This window comes from Dipodomys merriami, unplaced genomic scaffold, assembly GCF_024711535.1.
Source record: "Dipodomys merriami isolate MVZ:Mamm:240054 unplaced genomic scaffold, mDipMer1.0.p SCAF_403, whole genome shotgun sequence".
Classification (NCBI taxonomy): domain Eukaryota; kingdom Metazoa; phylum Chordata; class Mammalia; order Rodentia; family Heteromyidae; genus Dipodomys; species Dipodomys merriami.
This window is the reverse complement of record NW_027205638.1, coordinates 318,768-339,963: the sequence shown is the minus strand read 5'-3', so window position 1 is coordinate 339,963 and position 21,196 is coordinate 318,768. Positions and strand designations below refer to the sequence as shown.

The window sequence follows — 21,196 nt, the reverse complement described above, 5'->3', positions numbered from 1 at the left end:
GCCAGAGGAGGCTGCACAGAAAGTTCATACTACTGTGTTCCCAGCATACCTAGCAAAGACTGCTGCTCTTGCCTTGGGAACAGAGATAAAACATCAGAGGAAAATGCCTTTCCCTCTGAGCAGCCTAAGAATGATAGCAGAGACTCTATCTCAAAAAGAAAATGGGGCAAGAGGGAAGTGGTTAGCAGGATAGTAGTCCCTGCTCTTCACAGATGGTGCTGCTGTCTGCGAACCAGGGAACAGAACAGTTACAGGGAAGGCAGAGAAGAGCCTTGAAAGACGTCAAAGCCATTCAGAGCCAGAAGCCCTATCACTGACATATGAAGCTTCTCACACACCCATCTGGAGACAGCAGAACAACCCCAGCCCCAGGGGGTTTGGAAGAACAGGGTCATGCAAGAGAAATGAGCCTGAGTCTCTGAACACTAATAACCCTATTAGAAGATGGCTCTAGTCACAAATTGTACTGCCTGAATACACTTAAAACTGATTTTCTTAGGGAAAACAACGTGAAAGTCTTTCAAAGACAAAACAGGAACAATCATTATCATAAGGAAACAATTGAGGTCAAACTGTCTGTGGTTGCCTAGAAATGCTGTCCTCTAAAGAGAGGACATCCTTAGAACACTTCGGACGAATGAGAATAGCTTAGAAGTGTTTGTCTTCTCACTTTAAAACTAGCTAAATGACTTCAGCTTTTAAGCTTGAATTCTAATTTTACTTAGAGTGTGTAGACAAATCCCTATTCCCTTTGTTTAGAAATGTATGTGGTGTAAATCTGTGTATTTTATAAACCTATGAATCTATGAATACTATAGTCTATAAGAACCTGTAAATTTATTCCCTTATGTAACTGTAACCTCTCTGTATATCACTTTGACAATAAAATTAAAATAAAAAATCTGAATTCCCGAAGTAATATTATAAGCATTATGTAACTCTGTTCTTAAAATTGAGAAAACCCAACTTTATTTGCAAGCAACAGAGAGAGAAAGAAGAGAGAGAGAGAAAGAAAGAAAGAATGAGAAACCAGCATCAATTGCTGCTGGTGAAGATCTTGAATTCTGCACCTCCTCTCCTGTGAGAAAGAGACTCACGAGTGATTACCACTGCCTGTGGTCACGCCCCCATCACCATGACTAGGCACATAACACAAAGGAAATAAGAAAAGTCAATAACACACATTCTATCCATTTCCCCAAGGCTGCACAGCCCAAGGGATCAGAGCATGAAGATGCATCTTAACATAGACTGTGAATTTTCAGTTCTAGACAAATGACCGCCCTGGCAGAAAGAAAAACTAAAGGTTTTTGTTGTTGATGGCAGTGGTGGTTGGGGTAAAGTTTTGGTAAGATCAGCTTGGTTTTACTTTGACCTTTTTCGCTTTGTTCTTTTCTCCTTAAAAGAAATTCTTCATTTTTCCTTGTATCTTATGAAATAATTCTTTCAGTTTTTTTTCTATTTTCAAAATTATATTTTTCATTTTAAAATATTTTTCCTCTCTCTATCCATGCCCGCTCCATGTCTCCTAGTCACAGAGCTTGAAGTCAGGTCATGAACACTGTCCCTGAGCTCATGTTAAGGTCAGTGCTCTACCCCTTGAGCCACATTTCTACTTCTACTTCTGAATTTTTTGGTGATTAATTGGAGATGAGTATCCTGGACTTTTGTTCCCAGACTGACCTCAAAACTCAAACTTCAAATCTCAGGTGTACAGGTATGATCCACCTGTGCCCAGCAGCTTTAGATGCTTTAATTTACATGTAGGGCTAGGTGCTGACTCTGAGCTTTTATGCTGAAGACTAACTCTAGCACTTGAGCCATATCACTTCAGGTTCTTTGGGGATGAGTTAGAGATAATAACCTCATGAGTTAGAGATAATAACCTCAATGTCTTCCCTACCTTGGTTGACTTTGAAGAGCCTCAGACCTCAGCCTCCTGAATAGAGGAGTACACGTGGGAGCCATGGGTGCCTGGCCAATTAATAAGTCCCCAAACTACCTTGAATACTTTAGAATGACAAACAGTTTTCTACTGCCTGGATTTCAGACACACTGCAGGTTGTAAGGGAGGAACAAGCTGGGTTGGAGAACCAGAAATACTTGCTCAAGGTGCTAATGTATCAGAGAAACTATTCACTGTGAGGTGAAATGTGATTTACTCTCTGAATCAACTAAATTCCTTTCTTTCAAGTCTTTTTCTTAATAGAGCACTTCACTTCATTGTTTTTCAATTCCAAAAAATTTAAACTTAAATTTATCCCTTCTTTGAGAATTGATTACACAATAAATGAGTTTCCTCATTTGTGTGCCTGTTTTCAAGGGCCTGATATGGGTCTTGTGTCCTATTCCACCATGGCTCCTCCTGAGATGAGCTTCCCCAGGAGAGTCAATGATTGTGTAAAAGGTCTGATAAATTGACAGGTGTTATAGAGGAGTCTGGGTGGACTCAAGTGACTGGATGAGATTGTACTCATTTATACATAGCACTGATTTAATATTTCAAATGAATGAAATGTAATCTTATTTCTTACTACAAAGCAATATATATACATTTACATATTATATATATGTCTGTCTTTGAAAGAATTGCAAACTTTATTTTAGAACTATATGAAACTCAAGAAAAGTAGAAATTGGTAAGGTTGATATTTCAAAGTAGAAATTGGTAAAGTTGATATTTCAAATCAAGTAAACAGGTTGTATTTTATTTTACTTTTTTGCATGTCAACTTTATGCTTAATTCACACTGAAATTTTCAAAATCAATGAGTGCATTTCAAAAGCTGCTCACTTTTGGCCATTTAAAAAACTTTTATAAGCATGTATTAGTATAACATGTGGTTCTGGGATTTATTTTTTTCCACATAAAACTATCCATGATAAACTGTCTGCCGGCAGGTATTCAGTGTGAAACATTCCATGATGACCTGTCACCACAGTGATGAAATGAGGCATGTCTTGCCTTCTATTTCAACTGTCAATCAGAGCCACGTGTCACATTTGTGAGTAGTTGGGACATTCTAAGTTTCTTGTCAAAGTCCTAAGAGATGGGAAATCTGAGAAGCCACTGTAGAGGTATGTACATACTGAGGTTCTGAATGCTGCTTTTATCCATGGGACTGCTCTATCTTAATCTATATTCCTCATTTTTTACATTCTGTAATAGTTTTATTTTTTTAATCTTTTTTTTATTTTTTTGCACTCCACGTGGCTGGGAAAGAGAGGAGAGAGAGAGAGGAAAGAGCTAGAAAAGAGCAGAAAGAGGGGTAAGAACAGCAGCACTCACGTGGTATTCAGGTAAGAGGTAGGTTTATTCAGTAGACCTGATGGGACCAGGCAAGGTTGGCACTCCACGTGGCTGGGAAAGAGAGAGGAAAGAGCTAGAGCAGAGAGAGCTAGAAAAGAGCAAGAGCAAGAGAGAGAGAGAGCTAGAAAAAGGCAGAGAGAGCAATAGTTTTATTTTTTAAATTTAATTGCTACAATGATGTACAGAGGGGTTACATTTATATCCATAAGGTAATGAATACATTTGTAAATGTTACAAAATTTCATTAAAATATTCAATTAAGTTATGAAACTAATTTTTAAAATATTTTAAATTCTAAATATTGTAGTTTTTCCAATGTAGGGTTTGTAAACATCTTGGAAGAGAAAAGATAACAGGGAACACAAGTACTCTCCCTCCAACAGGTGAGGGGACTCGTGATACTGAATAGAACAATGTCAGAATTTGAGATGTGGGTTAAGGAGTAGAGTGCCAAGCTTGAGCATAAAAGCTAAAGGACACTAAAGCATCATGAATTGAAGGCTAAGTATCAGCACAAACACAAGGAAAAGGTGAATATATTAATAAAATTCCATGAAACATAGGTTGTATATCTTCTTCTTCATGTAGATGTCCTTAGACATGGTAATCCAGAAGTTTGGGATGGGTTTTCAGGGTATAGTGACTGAGAGAGTACTGATAACTTCGTCCCTGTTAGGCAGATAATGGTGTAGTGATGACAAGGAATTGGGTTATCAGGATAGTGGAGTGGACACGGGGTGATGGAGAGAAAGTAGCTTGGGTATTAGTATTAGCATTAGTTTGTGCGAGTTATGGACTGTGGCAGTGAATGTGTATCTACAAGGGAGATCAACTTCTGCTCTCTTGTCCTGAGGCAGCTAGTGAAGATGAGACTGACTGAGCTCCTGGCTGGTGAGGAGGACCTGAGAAGGAAGATGCCTGTCCTCAGCTGCCCTTGTCCCCTTACTTGTTCTTTCACTCAGCTCAGTAATCACCAGATAGTAATCACCCTCTCATGTCCTTCAGAGAAAGTCTATTTATAAGAAGCTATCCTATTTTTGGTCAGGAATAGAAAGGTAGAGGCATTCGGCACAGGTTCATGATTTGAACCTTTCCCTGGCTCAGGCTGTCCCCTAGAGCATTAGTATTCCCAGAGTCACTTTGTTACAGAGGAGTTAAGACTAAGACTTGCTCTTGGTTCTGGATTCCATGACATCATGCAGAGGAATCAAGAGTTGGGGGAGCTCTGTATCCAGCACCCAATTAGATTCTTTTCTCGTTACCATCACTCAGGAGTGTATTGAATCTGAGGAAGTGTTCAAAATCTCTTACTTTCAATTCTTGCTATGATTTTTCCTCAGGGCTGGGTTGAAATCACAGGAAACAGTAGATGTTTTCTATGACTTGCAAATTATTTAATCACATAAAGAAAGTAGACTTCAGGCTCACCTGTCTTTCCCCATGGTTAACCAATTGGAACAACATAGGCAGACAACTCCAAACATGGAACTTTGCACAGAGTAATCTATACATTGTATAGATTCCATATTCAATTTGATTCCAGGACACCAGGACTCAACCCTTTGATTCCTGTCACCTTTTTCTCTGTCTGATGTGCTATTTCTATGTAAACTGCTCTCAGTGAAGGTATTTGCCCATATAATCACTCTGTGATGTTTAAGCACTTGCCACACTGGAAAATCTTCATGTTAGGTTAATTAGGTAGGTGCTCAATGAGAACACCACATGTTATTCAGGCAAAGAGCTGTTTATTTCTGAACTTCTGGTTTAAGGCCAGTTTGGGGATTCTAGGTGGCTAGAAATGGCCAATTCACCCCTGGGCCATGTCTTATCTAGGGCATGGGTGAGGAGAAAGTGTGGTCAGGTGGGGGAAAGCTGTGGCCAGGTGGGAGAAGGTGTGGCAACCTCTGATGTGGCTATGATCTCAGAGCCTGGGACCCTCCCACAGTCAGATGAGAGGAGTGACCAGGGGCAGACCAATATGTGATCTCAGAGAAGGGGGAGATGACTGCCTCCAGGTATGCCAGTTATATAGTTCACACAGGTACTGGTAGAAGATGTATACAGATGCGGGGGGGGGGGAGAGAATAGTCATCTGTATGGGGCCCTCCCGGAGTGTACCTTACACTGCTCAAGCCCACACTGACTCGGTCAATTTGACCAAAGGATTAAGAAGACCAAAATCTTGAACAGAGAGTCCTGACAAAATGGACCAATCTCTCATGCTTCTGCTAACAGCTATTCTACTCTCAACTTCTGTGAGAAATTACTTCTGTTTTTGTTAGCTTCCATGTTTGTGTGAGATTGCTCAATGTCTTTCGGTACCAGGATATTTCACTTCATGTAATATCTTTCATGACCCTTCAACAGTCTTCTCATCACACAAAGAAAAATGCGTTCCAGATGTTAGATATGCAAGCAATGCATAATGAAAACAAAGAACATCACATTGTACTTCAAAATAACAGCAATATAATTTGTAATCAAATAAAATCTTTGAAAAAAATTATTATGAATTGTCACATGGTCAGCTATTCTACTCCCAGTCTCTGTGAGAAGTTGGTTCTAGTTTTCAAAGCTTCCATTTTTGTGTGAGATTGCTCAATAGTTTCTGCACCTTGTAATTTAACAATATAGGATCTTCCATAGTCCTCCAAGAGATTGTAAATGACAGCCTTCTTCTCACCTCTGCTTTAATACTTCACACTTTAGTTTTCATTTGCATTTTGAAGAACCCCTTAAAATCTTGAGGGAAAGCTAGGCACCGGTGGCTCATGTCTGTAATCCTAGCTACTCAGGAGGCTGAAAGCTGAGGATCCCGGTTCAAAGCCAGCCTGGACAGGAAAAGCCCATGAGACTCTAATCTCCAATTCACCACAAGAACACCAGAAGTGGCACTGTGGCTCAAATGGTAGAGCACTTTCCTTGAGCTGAAGAGTTGAGGGACAACACCCATGACCAGAGTTTAAGCCCCATGACGTACAAAAACAAATAAAAGAAATAAAATCTTGAGGGGCTAGGTAACACACATTGCCTCTTGTCTTCTTGTTTTAAAAGATACATTTTATTTTTTTTATTCTGCATTACCTCTTAGAAAACTTTTGAACTCAAATGACAGTTTTCCTTAATGCAATAATTACAATCAACAGCACTGTACCAAGAATCTAGACTTAACATCTTTTTGTCTTTTGAAACACATATCCAATATCAGTATAGCATTGAAACCAAGTCGCATTACACAGATAAACTTTTTTACCCTCTTTGTAAACCTTTTTTTAAAAATGTTTAATACATCCAAGGGGCAGTTCTAGCAATACCAATCATATCACTCAATTTACCACCAAGTTTTCAGGGTCCATCTGCAAGCAAGAGAGGACAAAGGCCACTCACCCCTCCTATAGAATGGGCTAATTCCCATCTGCCTCTTTAGGGTTAGGTGAACTGCCTTTGTGCCAGCTTGCCCTCTTCACCATGTGTGGACTTCCCCAAGCCTGGATAAGCTTCACTTCTGCCTGTTCACCCCTCACCCTTAAAGATAAGTCTTCTATTGTCTCATACTGTTTTTCCCTTTCCTTTTTTTTGCAGGGGGGTCCGGTCGTGGGGCCTGAACTCTGGGCCTGGGCGCTGTCCCTCAGCTCTTCAGCTCAAGGCTAGCGCTCTACCACTTGAGCCACAGCGCCACTTCCGGCTTTTTTCTTTTTGCTTATGTGGTGCTGAGGAATCGAACCCAGGGCCTCATGCATGCAACGCAAGCACTCTACCACTGAGCCACCTTCCCAGCCTTTTTTTTTTTTTTTTCTTGGCTGGAATACCCAAGCCTCAACAGCTATGTTATACTCCAGGAAATTCTACAACATTTTGAAAGTGTGTTCTTAAAATCTCTTGTGTAGCTCATATGTATCAGAACTGTAAACTTAATTCTCTCAATTTCTTGTGCCATGTATAGAAAACTGCCAATGGGCACATGTTCAAACTGTGCGCTTTTGTCTTTTTCTTTGAAACAACTGACATTTGATGATGTGACCATGGATTTCTTGCCAGCCAAGTGGCTGTGCTGGACCCTGGCTTAGGGGGCTCTGTACAGGGATGCCATGGTGGACAACTACAGGAACCTGGTCTTTTGATTTCTGCACCCTTTTGTCTTGGGAAGGGAAGGTGAATCACATAAATGTTGGGACAGAAGGTGAGCCAAGCCAGGTGCCAGTGGTTCAAACCTGTAATTCTAGCTACTCAGGAGCCCTAGATTTTAGGATCGAGGTTCAAAGCAAGCCCGGGCAGGAAAGTTCCTGAGACTCATCTCCAATTAGCCACCAGAAAACCAAAGTGGCACTGTGGCACTCACCTTTTGCTGAAGAGCTCAGGGACAGCACTGAGGCCCAGAGTTCAAGCCCCACAACCAACCAAAACAAAAAATGGTGAACCAATACAATAATGATACTCACTAGACACTATAGATATCATGTTGGAAATGATGTGTACCAGGTAGGAGTAGAGTATTGGTAGGGGAAAATTCAGAAAAAATGAGGGAAGGGGTAACACTTTTTAAAAAGAAATGTACTCTTTTTTTTTTTTGGGGGGTCCAGTAGTGGGGCCTGAACTCTGGGCCTGAGCGTTGTCGCTCAGCTCTTCAGCTCAAGGCTAGCACTCTACCACTTGAGCCACAGCCCCACTTCCAGCTTTTTTCTTTTTGCTTATGGGGTGCTGAGGAATCGAACCCAGGGCCTCAAGCATGCAAGGCAAGTGCTCTACCACTGAGCCAACTTCCCAGCCCCAAGAAATGTACTCTTTACATTACTTATTAATACTCCCGTCTTCTTACAAGACCTTTACAATACAATTTAAAAATAATTAAATAAAAATTAAAAAATAAAGGAAGTGGGCAGCTCAGGCAAGAGGATCACAAGTTTAGCCAAAATAGTTAAATTGCCAGACTACATCTTACAAAACCAAAAGCAAGAATTCTTAGGTAACAACACAAAAAATTCCAGACTCTAGGAGACTCCACAGGACCACTGGTTTCTTTAGCAAAATGTGGTAAAGTAAATAGTGCCTAAAGTGTCATATCCATACAGAATGTATGGATGTGATTTGTATGCTACATCAATCAATTCAAGACAACAAAACAGAGAGACATATTGACATATCAAGATTATTTGATGATATTAGGGAGTTACTGCCTTTTCTGAAATGTGACAATGATACCAAGATTATGGAGACAAGCACACTTATCCTTCTAAGGTCTATTTACAAATAATAAAGAAGAAAGAAAATGACCATGAGCATATGTGGAATAAAAAGGACCACAACTATGTTCAAATCCGCTGGTAAACTTGGGGAGTATATACAATACAGATCTGAAATAAAGTATCTTTTAATGAAGTTGTAGGATTTTGGTTTGGAATTTATCATCATTTAAAGAATGAGATGTGCTTACATCACCAGTTTGAGACGCTGTTTATTCTCTAATCTAAAATGCCACTGTTATCAAACTACTTATGTGCTGGAATGTACTTTCGGTTTGTTAATCTTGCTCCATTAATTGATCTGATCAGTCTGGGCAGAACTGTTTTAAGTGAAATGGAAAAAAATTATAACAGACTATAACATAAAACAGACTATTTCATTGGGACCTCCATAGCAACACAGAGGGCTTGGAAACAGAAGGAGTTGAAGGGAAGTGGACTGGGCCTGTGCCCTTGCGAGGGTCAGTGTCTTGTCCACAAGGATGCAATCCTTGTGGGCAGAAGCTGTCTAAGATCCCACCCCTCATGTGCAAAATCTGTTTATCAGCTAGGACACAGCAGTGGAGGGAGCCCTGACTTATCCCCAGACCACCAGATACTCACAGCATACTTTATAAACACCATCTTTACTTTTATATGCATGGAAATGCCCATGTTGGCGTTCAGAACCAGTCCTTTAACACCACAACAGCAACAACAACAGCATAACAGAAGAGTTCTTTTATCTGTATCCATCATTGCACACATTTGTACCAGTTATAAAATATTGGATCATCTAGATGCAATTTGAGAACATTCGATTACATAATATCTTGTCATTAAATTTCCTATGTCCACTCTTGGGGTGCTCTGCTGATTTGTGTATCAGATTTCTGCCCTGGGCAGTTCTCATTTTGTCTGTTGGGTTGTTTTGGGTTGTTTTTCCTCCTTGCTTTAGGAACTCCTTCCTGTGCAGAGCTCTAGTGATTTTCAGAATCACGGCACATCATCATGGAGTGGTGATTTTTGTTTTTAAATTTCATTTCTGTCTAGGACAGATAATCTGCAGATTGGCCCTACATTGGTAGGGAGGATAATGAAGGAATCTACCTGCTTGGGATAGAGAGCTATTCTGTTGCTCAGATCCAACCCCTCCCTCCTCCATGGATTCCTTCCTTCATGTCACTGGGAGTGTATTCACTCACAAACTCATTTGCAAAGCATTCTTCACCATGTTGTTCTGTTGCTCCCAAAGCACCCGTGCTCACTGCTAGCTCTTCAGCTTAGGCTTATGAAGATAGCAAATATTTACTCTGGAGCATTTTATCTGGAATTGATTGTGATCTTCATGGAAAGCATAGAACATCCAGAGAAAAACTCACACAATCCCCCCTCAACACACAATCACACAGAAACACACACATACCTCCTTTTCAATGCTGTTTTCCTTAAGTGTGTTTAAAATATTTCTTATACTGAGAATTTGTCATGTTGAGAATCTTGGTGACTAGGTCTATGACGTTAAATCAGTCATTAAACTTCACTGCTCAGAAGGTTTGCGCTATCATATTAAAGGTTGTGAAGATTCAAAACCAGGCCAAGGGGTGAAAATCTAATGACTTATCATTCCCATTTTACAAGAAAAGCTCTTTCCATCCTGTTCTTTTGTCTGTTGTCAATTAGTTAATATACTGCCTGGTGGTTAACCTGCAGACTGCTAGGAAAAACCAGGCTTGTGATTCCACAGGGCCTTAGATGAGGATTTGGACATCAGAGCCTATGAAAGTAGGTTCCAGAAGGATGAAGTATAGGTCCTCAGATTCCCCACCCAATGCAAAATATTCCTTGCAAACTTGGCTGCAATGCAGGACATTGGGACCTGTATTGTGGAGGAGGCACAACTTACTTGATATAAAACTGGAAGAGTAATATATGACAATATCTAGTACACAGAAGATTGCATAGAGTCTCAGTTCTCCAACCTCTGGGATTTTCTCTTCATTATCAGCTGCTAGGGCATAGGTGTGCCATTGTCCTGACTGAATGAGAAACACCCCATCGGGAAAGTTAGAAGATGGATCTTCAGTTTTGCTCCCCAAACACTCAGGGGTTCAAGTAACCTGCTTGTGATGACCTGGAGGGTTCCCTCTCCAGATTCTGAGTTCCTAGACTCCTGTCTTTCAGAAGAGAAATTACTGGAAATATCCAGAGTCTCTGATTCTAACTGCATTGTATTAATCAATTTGAAGAGAGAGATTCAGGAAAGGAGTATTTTTAGGAGGAGATTCTATTCCTTAATTGAATGACCACATGGAGATCTGTTTGTCCAAGTAACACACACACACACACACACACACACAATTATAAAAATTTAATACCTAAGCTTATATGAAATATCATGGCAAAAATCACAGATCATGTGGTCCATGTGTTCTTAACTATGTTTTATATTACTGTCCAATGACAAAGGAAGAGCTAAAAATAGAAGACTAATGGTTGAATATAGACACATAGGGCAATCTATTAAGAAATGTGATTGATGCACAAAAGTGAATGTGAGACAGACACACTGACACTCAGTCAAAGAGACATATAAACACACAGTTTCCCCCCACACACTAGTTCCCCATAACACCATATTCAGGCTACCTGGTACTGATACAATTGAAGATTCTGCTGGGCATGAGAACATGTGAGCAGCAGAGCCAGCAGCAGGATTCTTATGTTGTGGGGCTTTCTATCTCCTAAGGGAGAAGCTTAAAGCAGCTCTGTGGTTGGGTAGGGTGGCATCTCATGGGCTCAAAGCCAGCCTGTGCAGGAAAGTCCATGAGGCTCTTCTCTCCAATTAACTACTCAGAAAAAAGTGGAAAATGGTATTGTGGCTTGAGCACAAAGAGACTAGGGACGGGGTCCAGGCCCTGAGTTCCATCCTCAGGACTGGCGGAGTCAAAAAGAAAGGGAATGAAGATATTGATCAGAAGATGCTGGAATTGAGTCTGAGAAGCAAACCACTGAGTCAAACTCTGGTTTCATATAGATTGGATGTGTTTCCTTAGGAGACATTTCTTAGGAAGGTAACATCAAATTTGATGTTACCTTTATTTCTCCCTCTGTCTCTCTCTGTATATAATATATAAATCTCTCATGCAAACAGCATATAACACCTTACACAAAAATAAATGCATAATACAACATGGCTATATAATGTATAGTATGCACATACAACATATATACATATGTGTGTGTGTGTGTGTGTGTGTGTGTGTGTGTGTGTGTGTATAATATAAGGTTTGGAGCACTGTCTTGGATGATGTAATGATTTTTGCCCATGCAAGTCTATTGAGTCACACCAACATTCAGAAGGGTTCATCTTCACAAGTTTATTCTACCTGACCATGTGACTCTACTTTCCCAAATCAAAGTAATACCATTCACCCAGCCCTGGTGGGTCACACCAGCCATCCTGCAAACTCAGGAGGCTGAGATCTGGGGCAATGGAGGTTCAATCAGGAAAGGCTCCCAGACTCCTCTCTCCAACGAATCACCAAACACCCAGATCACCACAAGGTGGAGCTGTGGGTCAAGTGTTAGTGCACCAGCCTTGATTGAATGAGCTCTGGGGCCGAAGTCACAATCCAAGGTAAAGCCTAGGACATGGAAGATAAACTCCTATGAAGCCACAATCCAGGTTCCAATTTCAGTGATTTAAATGTAAGGTGCATGCCCATTTAATTGGAGCTGATGGGTATGTATAAGAGAGATTTTCTGATTAATTACCAAAGGCAACTTAGAAACTTCTGTTTCCATATATTCCCACAACTCTTGCTTCATTACAATCATCTGAGAAGAGAGAAAGAAGCAGAAGGGAAGGCCAGTGCACAGACTCCATTTTGTGGCAGATGTCTCCTAACTCTGAGTAAAGAGAGGCCAGCAGACAGAACAACTGAATGATGAATGCTCTCCATTCATCTCTATTCCCATAGTGGGGGAAAAAAAGCAGTGATTTACCTTCCCCCTTCCAAATGTAGTGGATGTGGTCACTCTAGATGCCAGTTTCCAACACGATCCTTCTCAGCTCCATGTCTTCCTCTTCAGTGACAAGGCTGCCTGGTTTTCCTGCATGGAAAAGAAGACAAGACAGTAGCCACATCCACCATCGTACAACTGGCTGTATACTGCATCCTCTGGGATCTCCTGTGCTGTTTCCTGATTCAGAATCCCACCATGTCTCCTCAGCCTCCATCCAGGGACTCTGCCTGGCCCTCATCTACCCACCTCAGTCCAATGGCTCCGATAGCCCAGAAACTCAGTGTCAAATGGGGAAGAGCTTTATTCAGTGGCTAAGCAAGCAGACAAAGCACACATAGCTAAGCTGAAAGGGCCCAGCCCAACCTCACAGAGGGTGGACTTCTCATAGGGAGGGAGAGAGAAACACATGCAGCTCCCTGGCTGTCAGGGGGTATTTATAGGGTAAGTGGAGGGATCTGACCCCAAAGCTATGCAAAGCTGGGTGTTTTATTTTTGCTCTAAGCACTCCTGGTGTTATTCTTTCTGAGTTTCTGCCTGTTGGGGGCATTTATTCCAGGTAAGAAGCAGCCTGCCACAAAACAGATCCTTATCCTTGAGAAAAGGCTGGTGCCCTGTGATCTGCATTATGGACAGGAGGTGGCTTACATTGCAGGGGGGTGGGAGAGAATTTCTCAGGGAAGGCACAGATCCTGCCAGACAAATGTTCATTCTTGGGGTGAGAATTTCATTGCTCAGGAAGGAATGTCTCCTGTTGTCTTTCTTTGAAGCAAAGATGGTGCTTCTCTGTTTCTAAACACCATGTTGCTGAGTTGCCTTCACCAGGCCTCATTTTCCTCCATATCCTGCCTCATTTTCCCCTCAATGACTCTGGTCCCTTGATCTTAGGGTTGCTAGATGGATGAATATCAGCTGTATTTGCTCCAAACTGACCACACCTCATTTTGCCCAGCCTGTGCTGCTCCAATATCACTTGTCAGCTGGTCTAAGGACTTGAACTCAGAACCTGCCTGTTGTTCCTGAACTTTTCCACTCAAGTCTAGCCCTGGAAAACTTGAGTCACAGCGCTAATTCCCCTTGTTGGTTGTTTTGTCAGAGATGAGAGTTTCAAGGATTTTCTTGCCTGGACTGGCTTTGAACCTTGGTTGCCAGATCTCAACCTCCTGAGAAGCCAGCATGAGAAGCCACCAGCACCAGGCTGGCTTCATTGTCTTGAGACCCAGATTCAGGGTCGTTGCCTTTTCTCCCAAGGAAGATCAAGGTCACAGGGATAAACACACTGGAGCAAATGAATGCACCATCCCAGCTCTCCAAGCTCAGTGTAGAAGTGGCTGTGGTTTGCTTCTCTGCATAGGAAGAAGCTGCAGTACTTACCTGCCAATATGATCGTGCTGGTTTTCCTTTCATCTCTATTCACAGAGACCATTTTCAATGTGAGGAATTCATCTGTAATTTTCAGTATTTAGATATGGAAAGTGTATTCTGGAAATTCAAAATAACAATGTCACAATGCAAGAAAACAGATGGTTCATTGTGTTCGGTAATGTCTCTGGTGACATGAGAATTCAGTCTCAAGAAACAAGAGAAGTCCCATCCTGCAGGATGGAATGGGGAGTCTTTCTTGGAAAGCTGGCGATTGCAGGTGGAGTCCTGACTCAAACACCTGCAGCCCAGAAATTCATGTGCACCAAGCTTATAAGGACAAGAACTTCATATTTGGGTTGCAGGCCCTAGTCTTACAAAAGCCTACCACAGAGGTGAACACTCAGGGATGATCAAAGCAAACCATGTGCAGAACTAATCAGGAGTGAGCATTCTCTGTAGCCAAGCTTTCTTGGGGCTAAACAGCATGGCACATGCATTTCTAAGAATGGCCCATCTCATGTCTAGGCCTTCGGGAGCTGGAAGAAATGCTCCCACAGCCCAGCAAGACACAAGGATGGCTGTGAATACAAGGAGAAGTTACTCAGACACAAGCATTAAAAAAAAAGATTAAAGAGAGCAAAATCCTTTTACGGGGAAAGGAACAAAGATAAGTTAGGGAAAGGGACTCACACACAGGCATTCAGAATAAGAGCCAGAAGCTCCCTCTTTTTGGCTTGGAAAGGCAAGCAAAGCATGACTTTGTCTATCTGAAGAACGAACATGTGAAGAGTGAGTTGCAGGAAGAATTAGCGAGGAGAAAGTGTAACACCAGCAACAATGAAGACCAAAGATTAACATCCAATTGTGCAAGACTCTAGGTGAGAACCTGTTATTATCATATAAACACCCCTGATGTGAAAGACCTCAGTATTTCTTACTTAGACAGCATGTAGCCTATGCTGGGCTGCACCACTGTCTTTCTGCTTACCTGCCTTCCCTGATTGATTGTTTTTTAATTTGTTCTTTGCTTTTTCAAAAAACCCCATTACAAACTCTGCATAAGTGAATATTTTTATGGAAGTCAGTATTTGGAATGTTGCTTCCTTTTTTGGCAAGATGAAAACCATTGGTGATTATTTCACATCACCATACACACACCTAGTAGATTAGGCCTCTACCTCTTGTAACTGAAGCATAAAGTCGGCTACCCTAGGAGATGAGCATCTGTGGTTGGATTATGGGGATTTTCCCGGTTATTGTGGAGGATCTGCTCCTTCAAGCACGTCTCCAACTCTACTGAAGAGTCTGGTCGCCTTTCATGGCAGCTGCTCCTGTATTGATTGGGGGAAAAGCTTGCCCTGAAAGCATCATGCAGGTTTCCAGTTCCTTTGAACACCTGTTCATGTCACTGCAAAGCATCCTCAAATGTTATCCATAGCAACATGGAAGGCTTGGAAACAGGAGGAGGTGCAGGGAGGAGGACTGGGCCTGAGTCTTGCAAGGTTCAGGGTCTTGTCCACGTGGACTTGGTCCTTGTGGGCAGGAGGTATCTACAAACCCCACCCCTCATCTGCACCTCCTACGTATGACCTAGAACCCAGTGCTGGGGGCCCTAGCTGTACCCCGAATCTTCATATACTCACAGATTGTTTTATAAACACCATTCTCTTGTTGTATTGCACAGTGCTTTACCCTTTTACAGTAGGAAGGAAAGCTTTGGAACAACAACAACAACAAAAAGTACATTTTTAAATCATTATTGATCATCGTAAATATTTTCACCAGTGACGGAATTCTGTGCAATCCATAAGGAATTTGACAAATTTCAATTTTGTACTGTCTGATAATTAATTTTATAGCTCTACTCTTTGAGTGCTCTGCTGATTGTATATCAGATTTCTGGCCTGAGCAGTTATCATGTTGGATGTTGGCTTACTCCTCCTTGGTTTATGACCTTGATCTCAGAATCACTGAGATGTAATTGTGTGGTATTTTTGCTTTTAATTTCCAGCTCCAAGTAGAACAGATAATCTGCAGATCTGTCCATTCAGCCAGTGGTAGGGATGGAAATGAAGGAATCCAACCTGCAGGGAATGGCGAGCTGCTGTTCTGTTGCTCATATCTAAAGAACACACTGTGGATTTCTTCCTCCTGGTCACTGTGAGTGTTTCCACTCACAAAATCATTTGGACACCTCTCTCAGACATCTTGCTCTTTCTTTCCATCCAAAAAGTATACAGACTGCTAGCCTGTCAACTTGTGCTAATGAAGGTTGCAAGTATTCACTCTAGAGCGTGTTATCTGGAATTGTCTGTTGTGATCTTCATTAAAATCATGAAATATCCAGACAAAACCTCAGACACACACAGACAATGATACACACACATTATCTATCGATCGATCTGTCGATCTATCTATCTATCTATCTGTCTGTCTGTCTGTCTGTCTGTCTGTCTGTCTGTCTGTCTACCTATCCATCTATTATCTATATATGTACTTGTCTACACACACATACATGCACACATATCTCCTTTTTTTCAATGTTTTCTCCTTAAATGTGCTTCAAGTACTTGCATAGCTGCGGCTTTGTCATGAGGTGAATAGCTGTATGATATTGAATCAGTCCTTACACCTCACCACTCAGAAGGTGTAAGTCATCATTTTAACATTTGTGAGGACTCACAACCACAACATAGAGTAAAAAATGCATGACACTTATTCCCATTTTAAAATTAAAGCTCTTTTCTTCCTGGTATTTTCTATTCTTAGATAATTCCCATCTGGCTGGTTAACCTGTAGACCAGACATGCATTTCCACAAGGTATTTGGACATCATACATATAAAAATATGTTTAAGCACAGGTCCTCAGATTCCCCACCAAATGCAAGTACTTCCTTGAAAACTTGGCTGTCAAGGACAAGCTAGGACTCAGTGAGAGGGTGCCTATATAGTGGAGGAAGCTCAGCTTACTTGATATAAGTGATATGACATCACGTTCTCTACTAGTGGAGACATAGAGCATTAAGTATCTCTGTCGTCCACCCTCCAGGATTTGGTCTTCATTATCAGCTGTGAGGGTGTAGGTGAACCACTATCCTGGCTGAATAAGAAACACCCATCAGGCATGGTAGAGGATGCTCCCCGAACACTCAGAGGTTCAAGTAACCTGCTTGCAATGACCTGGAGACTTCCCTCTCCATATATGAGCTACCAGGCTCTGCTTCTTTCAGAAGAGAATTCACTGGAAGTATTCAGAGTCTCTGATTCTTGCTGCATGGTGTTAATAAGTTAGGAGAGAGAGAGAGAGAGAGAGAGAGAGAGAGAGAGAGAGAGAGAGAGAGAGAGAGAGAGAGAGAGAGAGAGAGAGAGAGAGAGAGAGAGAGAGAGAGAGGGAGAGAGAGAGAGAGAGAGAGAGAGAGAACTAGACAGGATGAAGATTTTCAGGGGGACATTCTAGGCCTCTTTGAAATGATCACAAGGAGACCCGTGGGTGAAAGTAACACATGTACAAAATTATAAAAATTCAATACCTAAGCCTATATGAAATAACACTGCAAAAACCACAGATCATGCTGTCCACATGTTCTTTTTTTTTCTTTTTGGTCAGTCCTGGGCCCTGAACTCTGGGCCAGGTGCTGTCCCTCAGCTCTTCAGTTCAAGGCTAGCGCTCTACCACTTGAGACATAGCATCACTTCCAGCTTTGTCTGCTTATATGGTGCAGAGGAATCGAACTCAGGGCCTCATGCATGCAAGGCATGCACTTTACCACTGAGCAACCTTCCCAGCCCCTGTCCACATGTTCTTAATAATCTTTTATATTTACTGCAGAATGCAAAGGAAGAATTCAAAATGGAAGATGAGTTGGAAGAATATAGACATACAGAGCAACTTATTAATAAGGTGTGATTGATACACAGAAGCAATCTGAGACAGACACACTGACTTCCAGACAGACAATTTCCTCACACAGACACTAGTTCCCCACATCACCATATTCAGGTTACCTGGAAGGGTTCTAACTGAGATTTCTGCCAAGCATGAGTCCATGAGAGCAGAAGAGCCAGCAGCAGGATTCTCATGCTGTGGGGCTTTCTGTCTCCAGCTCCGTGGTTAGGGAGGACGGTGGCTCCTCCTGGTTTTTATGAGAGTCTCCTGTGAATCAGCCGCCTGGATGCACCAATCAGTGCTCACCATCCAGGGAGTTGACTCTTCACCTCCCCCCCCCCCCCCCCGCAAAAAACTAATCCTGCTTGACACAGGTAGTCCGGAGGGAATTCCAGCTCACAAGCAGATGAGCAGCAAGAACATGGTGAGCTGAGGACACTTGTGTTCACAGGGAGCAGTGAACTGATTAGCTCTTCCATGTACACAATTATTTATTGTCTCCGACTTGGCAGTTAGTGAAATGGATGGAAGGGCAACCAAGTCTCCATTCTGGCTGAAGGTGAAATGGCAAAGCTTCCTTGCAACTGAGGTTGATTTACCTATCAGGTGGAAGAAGTGAAGTCCTGGGGCAGATAGCATCAGAATCAGATGGAATGTTCCAAACCAGCCCAGGCCATGTGAAAGTCCTGGAGTCTCTTTCCTCCAGCTGACCACCCAAAGGACACAGGTGCAGCTGTGGTTCAAGTAGTAGGGTGTTAGCAGGAGAAAAATAATATCTAAGACATAACAGCCAAGCTCTGAGTCCAAGTCCCAGGACATGTCCTAAATAAAAGGAAAGCATTAACTCAATGTCTATGTCCTTTAGAGAAACAGTGACTTCTATAGATGTCTCACAGAACATTCTTTATTAGACATTCCTATGGATTGACCACATCCCTCAAATAACAGTTGAAGGGAAATGCACCTGGGGACATTTAATTTCTCACCATGGGGTGAAGTTCACAGTCAACCCCAGGTAGCAGAGTCTGTAGTCAATATCTATGGATTTTATGGGCAGAAGCAGAGGCCCTGGCAGAGTGGATGTGTGCTATTGGCACGACGGGAAGAACAGCATGCACAGATGAGCTTTGCACATGATTTTCTGACTGAAAAGCCTCACACTGATATGATGGGAAGAAATAGAGTGGAGTCTTTAGATCTAAGTCACAGAAGGGCAACTCCTCTTCCTTTGCAGGAGGAATCTATCAACTACTAAGAAAAAGCCAGAAGTGGTGTTCTGGCTCAAGGGATGGAGCACCAGCCTGCAGCACAAATAGACTCAGGGATGCAGTCCAGGCCTGAGTTCAAGTCCCAGGATTGGCCATAAAAATATTTGGGACCTGGGGATGGAATAGAGATGTTGGTAATGAGACTGCTGGATTGATTCACAGAAACAAGTCAATGGGGCCAAGTCTGGTCCTATAAAAGATTAGAGGAGCAGACTGGAGCAAAAAAGCAAGATCCACTCATGTGTTGTCCATAATAAACTCATATCATAGTCAGAGATCAACACAAATCTGAGCAAAGGGATGGAAATGAATCTTCCAGGCGAATTCATCTTGTGAGAAGGCAGGAGTATCCACCCTGTCATCTGATAAAAGAGAGTTCCTATTAAAACCAGTTAGAAGAGACAAGATCATTACAGATAAATAAAGGGAGTGATCGATGAAGAAGCAATCACATGGGTTAATATATAGTCACCAAACACGAAGCACTTAAACACATGAAATAAACATTCTCAGACTCACAGAAGATGACAGACCCCAACACACACGTTCAGGTTTTCCAATCCTATTTGCAGCTCTACATCTTCACCTTCACTTTCATCTTAGGTTTATTTGTTGGATGAGGAGTGGAAAGATATTGATTTGGTGTGGGGGTGGTGGTGGTGGGAGAGCATAATTCAAAATGAAATCATGAGATCCCCTCCTCCTGAGTCACTAAGATAATAACTAGGAGCCATCAATACCTAGACTCATGATCATAGTCTTCAGCAACTTGAGAACAGTCACCTAGGCAAAGGGTAGAGTAGACTGAAATCTCGAGCCAGCCTTGTTCTCAACTCCTGCTGTGTGGAAAAATAGGGTGTGGTTTGAAGTGGTAAATGCAGGAAAATAGGAATCCACTCTACACATCCCTTTTCCCCTCAATTGACTGCGGAATGGAAATCCACAGTACATCAATCTGGAAAATTCCAAATACTATGACATCATGAAAACTAACCCCCAAAGAAAGGCTTGTGACATCTAAAGGTGAAGACACAGAATTTCTTCAAATGAGTAAATCCCAAGTCCAGAATAGGAAATATCAAATACTGGATTCCTCAGGGATGGAAAACCTTTTGTTTTGTCATTGTTCAACTAATGGTAATATTTTTTTTGTCTCAGTCTCAGTCTTATCCTCCAGGAGCATAATAATTTTATTTTTCAGGAGTGATTAGGAAAAGAAAGAATTTTCTGGAAGGAATCAGTCTCAGGAAACTCAGTTGGTCCATTTGCCCACCATCCACAAGTTCATGTCTTGTGGTGGGCCAGGGGTGGGGGTGCAGGAGATCTGTGTATGAATTCTAACCATCCATCCCTCCTGCTCACAGATGTCTCCTGGATAATTTCAGATCTGTCCTTCAAGTCCTATCTGAGGGATTCACAACTCATGGCTTCCTCTGTGACCAACTGGTCCAAGGAAATCCACGACCACTTTTAGTATGAATTCTATTATTATTATTATTATATTATCTACATATCTAATAGATATGTCTATATATCTATTATCTATTATATTCCTTCATCAATCTTCCTTCCTTCCTTCCTTCCTTCCTTCCTTCCTTCCTTCCTTCGTTTCCTTCCTTTCCTTTCCTTCCTTCCTTTCCTTTCCTTCCTTCCTTTCCTTTCCTTCTTTCCTTTCCTTTCCTTTCCTTTCCTTCCTTTCCTCCCTTCTTTCTTTCTTTTCTTTCTTTCTTTCTTTCTTTCTTTCTTTCTTTCTTTCTTTCTTTCTTTCTTTCTTTCTTTCTTTCTTTCTTTCTTTCTTTCTTTCTTTCTTTCTTTCTTTCTTTCTTTCTTTCTCTTCCCTTCAACAATTATGGCTGAGGGGAATCTGCATTGGTCTCACAGCTCGAAGTTGCTCTCCTGGTCCATTGATCATGCCGCTTCCCAGGGTCTCTGTGCAGCTATCTCCACCCAGGGAATCTCATCAGAATCTTATCCATATCTACATTCTTGAGCTGTTCTCAGCCAGATGCTCCCCCCTCCCCCCCCCCCGCCCTCTGGCCTAATCTATGTTATATGGAAATTCATTCATGAGATCCAGAATAGACATATTTTGAGAGGTCAGACCAGGAGTCTTTATCAG

At 41.8% G+C, this 21,196-nt stretch overlaps 1 long non-coding RNA gene across 1 annotated transcript; it reads right to left on the bottom strand.

Annotated features, from left to right (window-relative positions):
* Positions 1-11,915: 11,915 nt before the first annotated feature.
* On the bottom strand, positions 11,916-19,997 carry LOC138806663 (uncharacterized). The gene is made up of 4 exons (XR_011365949.1): positions 19,818-19,997; positions 13,932-14,039; positions 12,540-12,647; positions 11,916-12,178 (listed from the first exon to the last, which is right to left on the bottom strand). It is a non-coding gene; the product is annotated as an uncharacterized lncRNA (long non-coding RNA).
* Between the last annotated feature and the right edge of the window lie 1,199 nt (positions 19,998-21,196).